This window comes from Bufo bufo, chromosome 5, assembly GCF_905171765.1.
Source record: "Bufo bufo chromosome 5, aBufBuf1.1, whole genome shotgun sequence".
NCBI classification, from domain to species: domain Eukaryota; kingdom Metazoa; phylum Chordata; class Amphibia; order Anura; family Bufonidae; genus Bufo; species Bufo bufo.
Genome location: NC_053393.1, coordinates 222,877,859 through 222,893,616, shown reverse-complemented (window position 1 = coordinate 222,893,616; position 15,758 = coordinate 222,877,859).

Here is a 15,758-nt window from a genome sequence, read left to right as displayed (position 1 = left end):
GAATCAGTCTTCATGTCATAGCAGAGAATCAGGCTTCACGTCACCCACCACTGGAACAGGCCACTGTCACACATTTAGGCCCTGGCACCCAGACAGAGGAGAGAGGTCCCGTAACAGAGAATCTGGCTTCATGTCAGCACAGAATCAGTCTTTATGTCATAGCAGAGAATCAGGCTTCACGTCACCCACCACTGGAAGAGGCCACTGTCACACATTTAGGCCCTGGCACCCAGACAGAGGAGAGAGGTCCCGTAACAGAGAATCTGGCTTCATGTCAGCACAGAATCAGTCTTCATGTCATAGCAGAGAATCAGGCTTCACATCACCCACCACTGGAAGAGGCCACTATCACACATTTAGGCCCTGGCACCCAGACAGAGGTCCCGTAACAGAGAATCTGGCTTCATGTCAGCACAGAATCAGTCTTCATGTCATAGCAGAGAATCAGGCTTCACGTCACCCACCACTGGAACAGGCCACTGTCACATATTTAGGCCCAGGCACCCAGACAGAGGAGAGGTTCATTCAACTTTGGGTTGCCCCGCAAGATAATGGTAAAATGAAAATAAAAATAGGATTGAATGAGGAAGTGCCCTGGAGTACAATAATATATGGTTAAGGGGAGGTAGTTAATGTCTAATCTGCACAAGGGATGGACAGGTCCTGTGGGATCCATGCCTGGTTCATTTTTATGAACGTCAGCTTGTCCACATTGGCTGTAGACAGGCGGCTGCGTTTGTCTGTAATGACGCCCCCTGCCGTGCTGAATACACGTTCAGACAAAACGCTGGCCGCCGGGCAGGCTAGCACCTCCAAGGCATAAAAGGCTAGCTCTGGCCACGTGGACAATTTGGAGACCCAGAAGTTGAATGGGGCCAAACCATCAGTCAGTACGTGGAGGGGTGTGCACAGGTACTGTTCCACCATGTTAGTAAAATGTTGCCTCCTGCTAACACGTTCCGTATCAGGTGGTGGTGCAGTTAGCTGTGGCGTGGTGACAAAACTTTTCCACATCTCTGCCATGCTAACCCTGCCCTCAGAGGAGCTGGCGATGACACAGCTGCGTTGGCGACCTCTTGCTCCTCCTCTGCCTTCGCCTTGGGCTTCCACTGGTTCCCCTGTGACATTTGGGAATGCTCTCAGTAGCGCGTCTACCAACGTGCGCTTGTACTCGCGCATCTTCCTATCATGCTCCAGTGTAGGAAGTAAGGTGGGCACATTGTCTTTGTACCAGGGATCCAGCAGGGTGGCAACCCAGTAGTCCGCACACGTTAAAATGTGGGCAACTCTGCTGTCGTTGCGCAGGCACTGCAGCATGTAGTCGCTCATGTGTGCCAGGCTGCCCAGAGGTAAGGACAAGCTGTCCTCTGTGGGAGGCGTATCGTCATCGTCCTATGTTTCCCCCCAGCCACGCACCAGTGATGGGCCCGAGCTGCTTTGGGTGCCACCCCGCTGTGAACCTGCTTCATCCTCATCCTCCTCCACCTCCTCCTCCTCCTCATCCTCGTCCTCCAGTAGTGGGCCCTGTCTGGCCACATTTGTACCTAGCCTCTGCTGTTGCAAAAAACCTCCCTCTGAGTCACTTCGAAGAGACTGGCCTGAAAGTGCTAAAAATGACCCCTCTTCCTCCTGGGCCACCTCCTCTTCCATCATCGCCCTAAGTGTTTTCTTAAGGAGACATAGAAGTGGTATTGTAACGCTGATAACGGCGTCATCGCCACTGGCCATGTTGGTGGAGTACTCAAAACAGCGCAACAGGGCACACAGGTCTCGCATGGAGGCCCAGTCATTGGTGGTGAAGTGGTGCTGTTCCGCAGTGCGACTGACCCGTGCGTGCTGCAGCTGAAACTCCACTATGGCCTGCTGCTGCTCGCACAGTCTGTCCAGCATGGGCACGTCGCATATGAGGCGGTGAGCGGGAAGGCCGAAGTTACGCTGTAGCGCAGACAGGCGAGCAGCGGCAGGGTGTGAACGCCGGAAGCGCGAACAGACGGCCCGCACTTTATGCAGCAGCTCTGACATGTCGGGGTAGTTGCGAATAAACTTCTGCACCACCAAATTCAGCACATGCGCCAGGCAAGGGATGTGCGTCAAACCGGCTAGTCCCAGAGCTGCAACGAGATTTCGCCCATTATCGCACACCACCAGGCCGGGCTTGAGGCTCACCGGCAGCAACCACTCGTCGGTCTGTTGTTATATACCCCGCCACAACTCCTGTGCGGTGTGGGGCCTGTCCCCCAAACATATGAGTTTCAGAACGGCCTGCTGACGTTTACCCCGGGCTGTGCTGAAGTTGGTGGTGAAGGTGTGTGGCTGACTGGATGAGCAGGTGGAAGAAGAGGAGGAGGAAGCTGAGTAGGAGGAGGAGGAGACAGGAGGCAAAGAATGTTGCCCTGCGATCCTTGGCAGCGGAAGGACGTGCGCCAAACAGCTCTCCGCCTGGGGCCCAGCCGCCACTACATTTACCCAGTGTGCAGTTAGGGAGATATAGCGTCCCTGGCCGTGCTTACTGGTCCACGTATCTGTGGTTAGGTGGACCTTGCCACAGATGGCGTTGCGCAGTGCACACTTGATTTTATCGGATACTTGTTTGTGCAGGGAAGGCACGGCTCTCTTGGAGAAGTAGTGGCGGCTGGGAACAAAATACTGTGGGACAGCAAGCGACATGAGCTGTTTGAAGCTGTGTGTGTCCACCAGCCTAAATGACAGCATTTCATAGGCCAGTAGTTTAGAAATGCTGGCATTCAGGGCCAGGAATCGAGGGTGGCTAGGTGGGAATTTACGCTTTCTCTCAAAGGTTTGTGAGATGGAGAGCTGAACGCTGCCGTGTGACATGGTTGAGATGCTTGGTGACGCAGGTGGTGGTGTTGGTGGTACATCCCATGTTTGCTGGGCGGCAGGTGCCAACGTTCCTCCAGAGGCGGAGGAAGAGGCCGAGGCTGCAGCAGCAGAAGAGGTAGCAGGGGGAGCCTGAGTGACTTACTTGTTTTTAAGGTGTTTACTCCACTGCAGTTCATGCTTTGCATGCAGGTGCCTGGTCATGCAGGTTGTGCTAAGGTTCAGAACGTTACTGCCTCGCTTCAGGCTCTGATGGCACAGCGTGCAAACCACTCGGGTCTTGTCGTCAGCACATTGTTTGAAGAAGTGCCATGCCAGGGAACTCCTTGAAGCTGCCTTTGGGGTGCTCGGTCCCAGATGGCGGCGGTCAGTAGCAGGCGGAGTCTCTTGGCGGCGGGTGTTCTGATTTTGCCCACTGCTCCCTCTTTTGCTACGCTGTTGGCTCGGTCTCACCACTGCCTCTTCCTCCGAACTGTGAAAGTCAGTGGCACGACCTTCATTCCATGTGGGGTCTAGGACCTCATCGTCCCCTGCATCGTCTTCCACCCAGTCTTGATCCCTGACCTCCTGTTCAGACTGCACACTGCAGAAAGACGCAGCAGTTGGCACCTGTGTTTCGTCATCATCAGAGACGTGCTGAGGTGGTATTCCCATGTCCTCATCATCAGGAAACATAAGTGGTTGTGCGTTAGTGCATTCTATCTCTTCCACCCCTGGGGAAGGGCTAGGTGGATGCCCTTGGGAAACCCTGGCAGCAGAGTCTTCAAACAGCATAAGAGACTGCTGCATAACTTGAGGCTCAGACAGTTTCCCTGATATGCATGGGGGTGATGTGACAGACTGATGGGCTTGGTTTTCATGCGCCATCTGTGCGCTTTCTGCAGATGACTGGGTGGGAGATAATGTGAACGTGCTGGATGCACTGTCGGCCACCCAATTGACTAATGCCTGTACCTGCTCAGGCCTTACCATCCTTAGAACGGCATTGGGCCCCACCAAATATCCCTGTAAATTCTGGCGGCTACTGGGACCTGAGGTAGTTTGTACACTAGGACGTGTGGCTGTGGCAGAATGGCCACGTCCTCTCCCAGCACCAGAGGGTCCACTAACACCACCACGACCATGTCCACGTCTGCGTCCGCGTCCCTTACTACATGTTTTCCTCATTGTTCCCGTTCACCACAATTTTGAAAATGGCAAATTTGGGAATAGTTTTTCAACCCAGAACAAAAATTGTGCTTTTACGGTCACTACAAATAATTTGACCAGCTAAAACAGTACTGATTTGGAGGAATATAAATGTCAGGGCTATTTTTTAGGCGCTGTGTGACAGGTATACCTTTAATCACAGAATTAGACTTGTATCTGCACTGTAGCGTGTGTGTTAAGTTTTTCAGAATGACACTATCAGCACCTTGAATCTAATATACCCTTTTTGGGATAGATTTAAAGTAGGCCTGATATAGCAGAAACTACTAATTTTGAAAATGGCAAATTTGGGAATAGTTTTTCAACCCAGAACAAAAACTGTGCTTTTACGGTCACTACAAATAATTTGACCAGCTAAAACAGTACTTATTTGGAGGAATATAAATGTCAGGGCTATTTTTTAGGCGCTGTGTGACAGGTATACCTTTAATCACAGAATTAGACTTGTATCTGCACTGTAGCGTGTGTGTTAAGTTTTTCAGAATGACACTATCAGCACCTTGAATCTAATATACCCTTTTTGGGATAGATTTAAAGTAGGCCTGATATAGCAGAAACTACTAATTTTGAGAATGGCAAATTTGGGAATAGTTTTTCAACCCAGAACAAAAACTGTGCTTTTACGGTCACTACAAATAACTTGATCAGCTAAAACAGTACTGATTTGGAGGAATATAAATGTCAGGGCTATTTTTTAAATCTGTATTCAGCGCACTCTGTATGGAGACTGACTGTAGGGTTCCACCCCAATAGATCCAATAAAAGTAAACAGCAGCCTTAGATACTGATGCTTAGGTACATTTATTGATGTTAGTTTAAGTTTCACATGCGACAATATGTATAACGTTTCGGCATAACAATGCCTTCGTCAGATACTATAGAAAGAGAATTGAAAGTCATATTAAATCAAAGGAAAAACAAAAAGAAAAAGAAAGAAAAAACATAATACATGACCAGCGATTATACACAAAAGATTGTACAAAGTCAAAATACAAAATACATTATGGCGAATACGTCAGACATTGCAGGGACATCTGGAGACAATGAAAATAATTCATATATCCGGTGCTGAAAACTGTATATAGGTAAAGAGTCCAGATAGGCGATGAGGTCTCTACATAAATAGAGCCTATTGAAACACATTCTGTGATTTAAGTATTAAGGAAAAAATATGGACCATTTTGAAAATTCATTTGTTTACACCAATCCACTATTCACCAAATATGCAACAGTTTGGAAACGTTATATCGATGACATTTTTTGCATCTGGCGACGCCCATTGGACTCCCTTCTAGAGTTCCACGTTTTTCTAAATTCCATTTATCCAGAGCTCCAATTTACTATCCACTATGACCAGTGTACCATCAACTTTTTGGATACCACGATTACACGTGACACAGTAGGGAAACTAACAACAGACCTGTTCCGGAAACCAACAGACCGTAACAACTTACTGCATTTTACGAGTTTCCATTCCCCCAATACAAAAAAGGCATTACCGGGATCACAATACCAGCGAGTTAATAGAATAGTACAAGATAGTTCCACAAGAGAAATACGCCTAAAAGAGATGGCGAATAGATTTCAGGATAGAGGCTATCCTAAATCTATCACCCAATACAATGTGACTCCAAAAATCAAAATCCGACCTCAGGCCCCACAGATACCCTTTGTCCACACATATCACCCATGTGCACAAAAGATCCTGAACATCATTCGGGGCCATTGGTCCATTTTGGGCAAAGCGTATCCGGATATTCTTGAATTCAGTCAACCCATTTTACCTTGTAATAAACGGCCAAGAAACCTACGGGACCTATTGGTCCGCGCAGATGAAGGTTCTACAAAAAGTTTGCCCCAACAAACATTTCTGAGAACACGTAAGAAAGGTACATTTCCGTGTCTGCGGTGTATGCAATGCTCACATGTACAAAAAGGGTCACATATCTCACATCCCCGCACAGGAGAATCTATACCTATACGAGATTTTTTTACTTGTGACTCAGATCATGTGGTTTACATGTTGAAATGTCCATGCGGACCGGACTTATATATGTCGGAGAAACTACACAAAAGATACGGGAGCGTATCTGCCAACACAAATCCAAAATCCGAAACAATAACTTACTACTCCCGGTCCCTGCCCATTTCCATCAAATGCGCCATAATATTGCACAGTTGAAATTCCAGGTGTTAGAACAGGTGCCACTACCACGACGGGGTGGCGATCGAATCCGCTTGTTGAAAATTAGGGAAGCATATTGGATCCACAGATTGGATAGTTTAACACCTAACGGCCTTAATCGTGAATATGAGATTCAGAGCTTTATTTAATAGAGAATATGCGAATATTATATAATCATGAGGACATATGAATACTGTGTATTTGTGATAATGAAATGGTTCTAATTCTCCTGTTCCTCCTCTTTTCAGGCACATTAGAATACTTCCATGCCGCAGATGGGTATCCTTTGTTACAATTCACCTTATATAGATCGGTGCACCACCATATTCTGATACTATTCACTGTAGCAACGGTATTCGATATTAAAGATGTCACCCCTTATGGTGTTCCTACCTTATATCTATGTCTGTTCGTTAACTGTACCCTTTAAGTGCTTAATAATTCTCTCACATGTCTCCTATTCTTTCATCTTCATTTTCCTCATTCCCCTTCTTTCCTATTCTTTCATTTTCCTTACTCTCTTATTTTCTATTCTTACTCCCATTTCACTGTTATGTAGCGATAGTATGGCCAACATGTTAAGAGGACTGCCGTCTCTGCATTGCAATGCCTGTTCTGCATTGCTACCAGCTTTTCATTGCCTGACGCGGTGCGTTCCACGCTGAAACGCACCGTCTTCCGGGCCTATATCCACTTGCTGTGACTCTAGGACGTCACTTCCTGTGACGCACTTCCGCTGCTACGGCGCATGCGCCCGATGCGTTCCAAGCTGGAACGCATCGGCGCTTTTCGATTGCGCCGCCCCCACGTGCATTCAGGCGCCTCTTTAAAATGTTTGGCCACCATCCACACCCCCAGACGCCATTCCTAGTCTGAGCATGTTATACACATGCTAATTTCCACATGCGTCCCTCTACCTGTCTGCTCCCTCACCCTGCGGCATAGGTAAGTGGCTATATAGCCTTTATCATATCTGTACATTTGCTCTGTTTTTGTGATGACCGTATGTTTTTTCCTTAATACTTAAATCACAGAATGTGTTTCAATAGGCTCTATTTATGTAGAGACCTCATCGCCTATCTGGACTCTTTACCTATATACAGTTTTCAGCACCGGATATATGAATTATTTTCATTGTCTCCAGATGTCCCTGCAATGTCTGACGTATTCGCCATAATGTATTTTGTATTTTGACTTTGTACAATCTTTTGTGTATAATCGCTGGTCATGTATTATGTTTTTTCTTTCTTTTTCTTTTTGTTTTTCCTTTGATTTAATATGACTTTCAATTCTCTTTCTATAGTATCTGACGAAGGCATTGTTATGCCGAAACGTTATACATATTGTCGCATGTGAAACTTAAACTAACATCAATAAATGTACCTAAGCATCAGTATCTAAGACTGCTGTTTACTTTTATTGGATCTATTGGGGTGGAACCCTACAGTCAGTCTCCATACAGAGTGCGCTGAATACAGATTCAAGATTGATCTTTCCACAATTTGGTTTAAGCACCTGTATCAACCATGACCAGTGACACACTGTCTTTTAATCAAGATGAAGTTACGGCGATATTATCACAAGTTACCGAACCCAGCGACTTCCTCCAGACCCCAGCCTCCGAGTTTAAGACTCGAGACCTGGAGAGAGAAACACGTCGTCTCCTTAACTACGAACTGCATAGTATCACACTTGCAGAATATCTGAAGACAAAAAAAATTCCAAGAGGATTACGAATCCGTACACGACCAACCTTTTTTAAGGACAATCCGGAGTTCTGCACCAAATTCGAACAGATCCTCAACAAATGTTGCTTTGACATCATTGCTCTGACCCTATCATATCTACAGACAGCAATAACTGAGACCAAGGAACTCATACATGCTACTGAGAGTCAACTGAAGGAAATTATATCATCGGATGAATATACGCAACTACAACAACGAATTTCAACCATCATGACGGACCGCCGAAAGACGATAGAAGCCACCAAGAGACAGAAGTTTTTAAGAGATACAGAGGACTACCGCTTAAACCGGGTCTATAGGTGGCCTGACTCCTCATACAGACAACCGATGGATAAACGCTCCTCATCAATGGAGTCATACCATTCCGCTTCCAGTGATGACGGACACGCACAGAGACGCCCCGCACGTGGCCCGAGAAGAGGCAATAGGACTGGTCCGTCCTATACGACAAGTAACATTACAACGCGATCACAGGTACAATCCCTTGTGTTCAATATCTCCTCTGTTACCCTCAGCCCTGCACAATTGTCTATACTGCAGAAGGGCCTATCTTTTTGTCCCTCCTATACATTCGATACCTTTCAACTAGACATGGATTTGCAAAAAAATTTTCGTAATGTACGACTGAAAGCACTATTTGGGGGACAAAAAGAACAAAGGCCAACATCACAGGAAGACACTACACTAGTCTCCGTAAAAACACTAGGCTTACGCAGTAAAAGTACGTATATACCTCCAAAAAACAAACCACCGGTAGAGACATTTGTCAGTCTGGTACAAAGGGACATATTAAATTTCAGAAAAAATCTCAAGAAAGGTAAATTCAGATTCACACATAACCTCCGCCTTACAGATCGCCAGGCACTCAATTCAGTCAAAAAGGACAATAGACTAGTGATTTAACCAGCCGATAAAGGGGGAGCCATGGTCATCATGGATAAGGAGAAATATGTGGCTGAAATTATACATCAACTCAATGACAGGGAGGTATATCAAAAATTAGACTACAATCCCACCTTTAAAATTGCCGCAGAAATCAAATTGACTTTACAAAAGCATAGATCCGCAGGGACCATTGATGATTCAACTGTCAATTACCTCACCAAACAACATCCCATAACCCCGGTCATATACACCTTGCCAAAAATCCACAAGAATCTAGAAAATCCTCCAGGCAGACCCATTGTCGCATCTACTGATTCCATACTGTCCCCCCTGTCAATATTCTTAGAAAAAATTCTCACACCACTTGTCAAGAATACAAAGTCCTTCCTCTTGGATACACAATCCTTCTTAGATATTGTCCTCAACCTGGAACCGCTACCGGCTGAATCCTTTCTGGTCACCTGGGATGTGACCAGTTTATACACGTCCATCCAACACGACAAAGGCATTTAGGCAGTTGAAAGGTTACTCATCACCTCCAGCACACAGACCACAGCACGAGATTTCTATTTAGATCTGTTAAAACTAGTACTGTCATATAACTACTTTTTGTTCCAGGATACATTTTTCTTACAGAAACGTGGAACCGCGATGAGGTCCAATGTGGCCCCGCCTTATGCTAATTGCTATATGGACCATTTTGAAAATTCATTTGTTTACACCAATCCACTATTCACCAAATATGCAACAGTTTGGAAACGTTATATCGATGACATTTTTTGCATCTGGCGAGGCCCATTGGACTCCCTTCTAGAGTTCCACGTTTTTCTAAATTCCATTTATCCAGAGCTCCAATTTACTATCCACTATGACCAGTGTACCATCAACTTTTTGGATACCACGATTACACGTGACACAGTAGGGAAACTAGCAACAGACCTGTTCCGGAAACCAACAGACCGTAACAACTTACTGCATTTTACGAGTTTCCATTCCCCCAATACAAAAAAGGCATTACCGGGATCACAATACCAGCGAGTTAATAGAATAGTACAAGATAGTTCCACAAAAGAAATACGCCTAAAAGAGATGGCGAATAGATTTCAGGATAGAGGCTATCCTAAATCTATCACCCAATACAATGTGACTCCAAAAATCAAAATCCGACCTCAGGCCCCACAGATACCCTTTGTCCACACATATCACCCATGTGCACAAAAGATCCTGAACATCATTCGGGGCCATTGGTCCATTTTGGGCAAAGCGTATCCGGATATTCTTGAATTCAGTCAACCCATTTTACCTTGTAATAAACGGCCAAGAAACCTACGGGACCTATTGGTCCGCGCAGATGAAGGTTCTACAAAAAGTTCGCCCCAACAAACATTTCTGAGAACACGTAAGAAAGGTACGTTTCCGTGTCTGCGGTGTATGCAATGCTCACATGTACAAAAAGGGTCACATATCTCACATCCCCGCACAGGAGAATCTATACCTATACGAGATTTTTTTACTTGTGACTCAGATCATGTGGTTTACATGTTGAAATGTCCATGCGGACTTATATATGTCGGAGAAACTACACAAAAGATACGGGAGCGTATCTGCCAACACAAATCCAAAATCCGAAACAATAACTTACTACTCCCGGTCCCTGCCCATTTCCATCAAATGCGCCATAATATTGCACAGTTGAAATTCCAGGTGTTAGAACAGGTGCCTCTACCACGACGGGGTGGCGATCGAATCCGCTTGTTGAAAATTAGGGAAGCATATTGGATCCACAGATTGGATAGTTTAACACCTAACGGCCTTAATCGTGAATATGAGATTCAGAGCTTTATTTAATAGAGAATATGCGAATATTATATAATCATGAGGACATATGAATACTGTGTATTTGTGATAATGAAACGGTTCTAATTCTCCTGTTCCTCCTCTTTTCAGGCACATTAGAATACTTCTATGCCGCAGATGGGTATCCTTTGTTACAATTCACCTTATATAGATCGGTGCACCACCATATTCTGATACTATTCACTGTAGCAACGGTATTCGATATTAAAGATGTCACCCCTTATGGTGTTCCTACCTTATATCTATGTCTGTTCGTTAACTGTACCCTTTAAGTGCTTAATAATTCTCTCACATGTCTCCTATTCTTTCATCTTCATTTTCCTCATTCCCCTTCTTTCCTATTCTTTCATTTTCCTTACTCTCTTATTTTCTATTCTTACTCCCATTTCACTGTTATGTAGCGATAGTATGGCCAACATGTTAAGAGGACTGCCGTCTCTGCATTGCAATGCCTGTTCTGCATTGCTACCAGCTTTTCATTGCCTGACGCGGTGCGTTCCACGCTGAAACGCACCGTCTTCCGGGCCTACATCCACTTGCTGTGACTCTAGGACGTCACTTCCTGTGACGCACTTCCGCTGCTACGGCTCATGCGCCCGATGCGTTCCAAGCTGGAACGCATCGGCGCTTTTCGATTGCGCCGCCCCCACGTGCATTCAGGCGCCTCTTTAAAATGTTTGGCCACCATCCACACCCCCAGACGCCATTCCTAGTCTGAGCATGTTATACACATGCTAATTTCCACATGCGTCCCTCTACCTGTCTGCTCCCTCACCCTGCGGCATAGGTAAGTGGCTATATAGCCTTTATCATATCTGTACATTTGCTCTGTTCTTGTGATGACCGTATGTTTTTTCCTTAATACTTAAATCACAGAATGTGTTTCAATAGGCTCTATTTATGTAGAGACCTCATCGCCTATCTGGACTCTTTACTTATATACAGTTTTCAGCACCGGATATATGAATTATTTTCATTGTCTCCAGATGTCCCTGCAATGTCTGACGTATTCGCCATAATGTATTTTGTATTTTGACTTTGTACAATCTTTTGTGTATAATCGCTGGTCATGTATTATGTTTTTTCTTTCTTTTTCTTTTTGTTTTTCCTTTGATTTAATATGACTTTCAATTCTCTTTCTATAGTATCTGACGAAGGCATTGTTATGCCGAAACGTTATACATATTGTCGCATGTGAAACTTAAACTAACATCAATAAATGTACCTAAGCATCAGTATCTAAGGCTGCTGTTTACTTTTATTAGGGCTATTTTTTAGGCGCTGGGTGACAGGCTCAACTTGCCCCTGATGTAGTATATGGCCAAAAAATAACCACACTATTGATGGTTAAATGCACTTGGGTGACACAGGCTCAGCCTGCACCTGATGTAGTATATGGCCAAAAAATAACCACACTATTGATGGTTAAATGCACTTGGGTGACACAGGCTCAGCCTGCACCTGATGTAGGATATAGCAAAAAATAACCACACTATTGATGGTTAAATGCACTTGGTGGTAGCTTGTGCTGGCGCACCACAAGCCACAAAATGGCCACCGATCACCCCAGAAAAAAGTGATATAAAAACGCTCTGGGCAGCCCAAAAAAAGTGAGCAATTCAATATCAGCACTTCAATGATGCACAGCTGGAGATCGATCACTGAATTAAGTCTTTTGGAGGAGTTAATCTGCCTAATCTCGCCCTAACGTCGCAGCAGCAACCTCTCCCTATGCTTGAATCAGCAGAGTGACATGCAGCGCTACATGACCCAAGCTTATATAGAGGCTGGGTCACATGCTGCACTGGCCAATCACAGCCATGCCAATAGTAGGCAAGGCTGTGATGGCCTCTTGGGGCAAGTAGTATGACGCTTGTTGATTGGCTGCTTTGCAGCCTTTCAAAAAGCGCCAAGAAAGCGCCGAACACCGAACCCGAACCCGGACTTTTAAGAAAATGTTCGGGTTCGTGTCTGTGTCATGGACACCCCAAAATTCGGTACGAACCCGAACTATACAGTTCGGGTTCACTCCTCCCTATTGGCTACCTATTTCTCCTTCACCGCCGCTTCCACCTACACCACCACGTCAACCTACACCGCCATATCCTGCTGTGCCTGGGTGACAGGGGCCTAAATCTCTCAAAATCCTCTGTTCTATTGCTGGGTGACAAGAACCCCCTTTTGCCGTGAATGAACCCCTGCTGTGCCTGGGTGATCGGGGCCTAAATCTCTCAAAATCCTCTGTTCTATTGCTGGGTGACATGAACCCTCTTTTGCCGTGAATGAACCCCTGCTCTGCATTGCTGACAAGGAATAAATTTAGTGAAAACATCTGTTACTGATCGGAAGATGCGCGACTACAAGTGCACGCTGATGATAGCATTCTCACCTGACAGCGGGGGCACAGTGGAAGCACAAGGCGAAGGCAGAGGAGGAGGAAAAGGTCGCCAATGCAGCTGGGGCACCACCAGCACCTGAGAAGGCAGTGTTAGCATGGCCAAAATGTGGAAAAGCTTTGTCAGCCTTGGAGGTGCTGACCTGCCCTGCAGCCAGTGTATAGTGTGAACGTGTGTTTAGCACGGCAGAGAGCATTATCACAGGCCGCAGCCAATGTGGACAAGCTTACGTTTATTAAAATGTAACAGGCATGGATCCCACAGAACTTGTCTGTACTTTGTGCAGAATAGACATTTATACCAGCCTCAACCATCCATTCTTGTACTCAAGTGCACTTATTCTTTGTTTTATTTTGTTATATGTCCCAATATTTTGGGGGATACCCCAATTTAAAAATAAAAAATAACACAAATCAGTGTTGGCTACCTATTTCTCCTTCACCGCCGCTTCCACCTACACCGCCACGTCAACCTACACCGCCATATCCTGCTGTGCCTGGGTGACAGGAGCCTAAATCTCTCAAAATCCTCTGTTGTATTGCTGGGTGACATGAACCCCCTTTTGCCGTGAATGAACCCCTGCTGTGCCTGGGTGACAGGGGCCTAAATCTCTTAAAATCCTCTGTTCTATTGCTGGGTGACACAAACCCCCTTTTGCCTTGAATGAACCCCTGCTGTGCCTGGGGACAGGGGCAAAAATCTCTCAAAATCCTCTGTTCTATTGCTGGGTGACAAGAACCCCCTTTTGCCGTGAATGAACCCCTGCTGTGCCTGGGTGATCGGGCCTAAATCTCTTAAAATCCTCTGTTGTATTGCTGGGTGACATGAACCCCCTTTTGCCGTGAATGAACCCCTGCTCTGCATTGCTGACAGGGAACTAAATTTAGTGAAAACATCTGTTACTGATCGGAAGATGCGCGACTACAAGTGCACGCTGATGATAGCATTCTCACCTGACAGCGGGGGCACAGTGGAAGCACAAGGTGAAGGCATAGGAGGAGGAAGAGGTCGCCAACGCAGCTGGGGCACCGCCAGCACCTGAGAAGGCAGGGTTAGCATGGCCAAAATGTGGAAAAGCTGTGTCAGCCTTGGAGGTGCTGACCTGCCCTGCAGCCAGTGTATAGTGTGAACGTGTGTTTAGCACGGCAGAGAGCATTATCACAGGCCGCAGCCAATGTGGACAAGCTTACGTTTATTAAAATGAACCAGGCATGGATCCCACAGAACTTGTCTGTACCTTGTGCAGAATAGACATTTATACCAGCCTCAACCATCCATTCTTGTACTCAAGTGCACTTATTCTTTGTTTTATCTTGTTATATGTCCCAATATTTTGGGGGATACCCCAATTTAAAAATAAAAAATAACACAAATCAGTGTTGGCTACCTATTCCTCCTTCACCGCTGCTTCCACCTACACCGCCACGTCAACCTACACTGCCACATCCACCCATACACCACCTCCTCAACCTCCTACTCCTAGATCCAGATTGTTATTTAAAAATTTTCTGTTTTTTATGTTTTTTTAAGTCATTTCCCTATCCACATTTGTTTGCAGAACAGTTGCCATGTTCTTAAGCACATTTTGATGCCTTTTACAGCCCTCCAGGACTTTTTCCAGGACTATTTTAGAGCCATTTTAGTGCCCAAAAGTACGGGTACCATTGACTTCAATGAGGTTCGGGGTCAAATTCGGGTCCCGAACCCGAACTTTTTTTTATATTCGTCCGAACCTGCCGAACCCGAACATCCAGGTGTCCGCTCAACTCTACTCATGAGCATAAAAAATATGCATCTCTATGTGGTAATAGTCTCTTGTGGTAAGTGTATGTTTTTTTTGCATGTACAGATCCTAGGTATGAATCCTGGGAGAGACTTTCAGGCTTTTCTTTCAGATATTATTGAGAATAATGTTTTTAGGTTTAAAAAGCTAATAAATATTGCTGGTTTCTTTATAATTATATATTGTGCCTGTGAATAAACCAGTAATAGTTTTCAGGTTTCTAAGCAAAAAACAAAACAAAACACTATTCTGGCCTTTATTATGGGTTAATTGAGAGAGAGAGAAAAAAATTATAATAGAATTTTTTTTTTATGTAAGTCTCTCCTAGGATTCAAACCTGGGAACTCTACATGCAAAAGCACGAACTTACCACAATGCTATAGCATTACCACAGCAAGCTGTATGATGTTTTCTATGCTTATAAGCTAATACATATTACTGGTATTTTTATAATCATATATTGTGCTTTTGAATAAAGCAGTAATATTAGCTTTCTGAGCAGATAGTAGTGTGGTGAAGCTATAGTGTATACATAGAGTATATGATATGTAGATGCCAGGACACAGCTCTGTCCTCAGCATGTCTAGCCCTGTCAATCAAGGGGAGGGGGAGTGTGCAGAGCATAGGGGGTGTTACAAAGCAGTGCTCAAAGAATTCAGCCCCGCCTCCTGGTGCTGGAACATCTTATATGCATATGAATAAAACACAGATTTATCTGCAGCTGTTTAGTATACAGACAAAAGAAAGGTATAGTTTTAATCAGCATGATGAGCCATACCAGGCAGTATGTCTGGTTTAATAGGGTTGATGCTGGTGACAGAGACTCTTTAAATCTTATATTGTCAGCTTTAAAACAA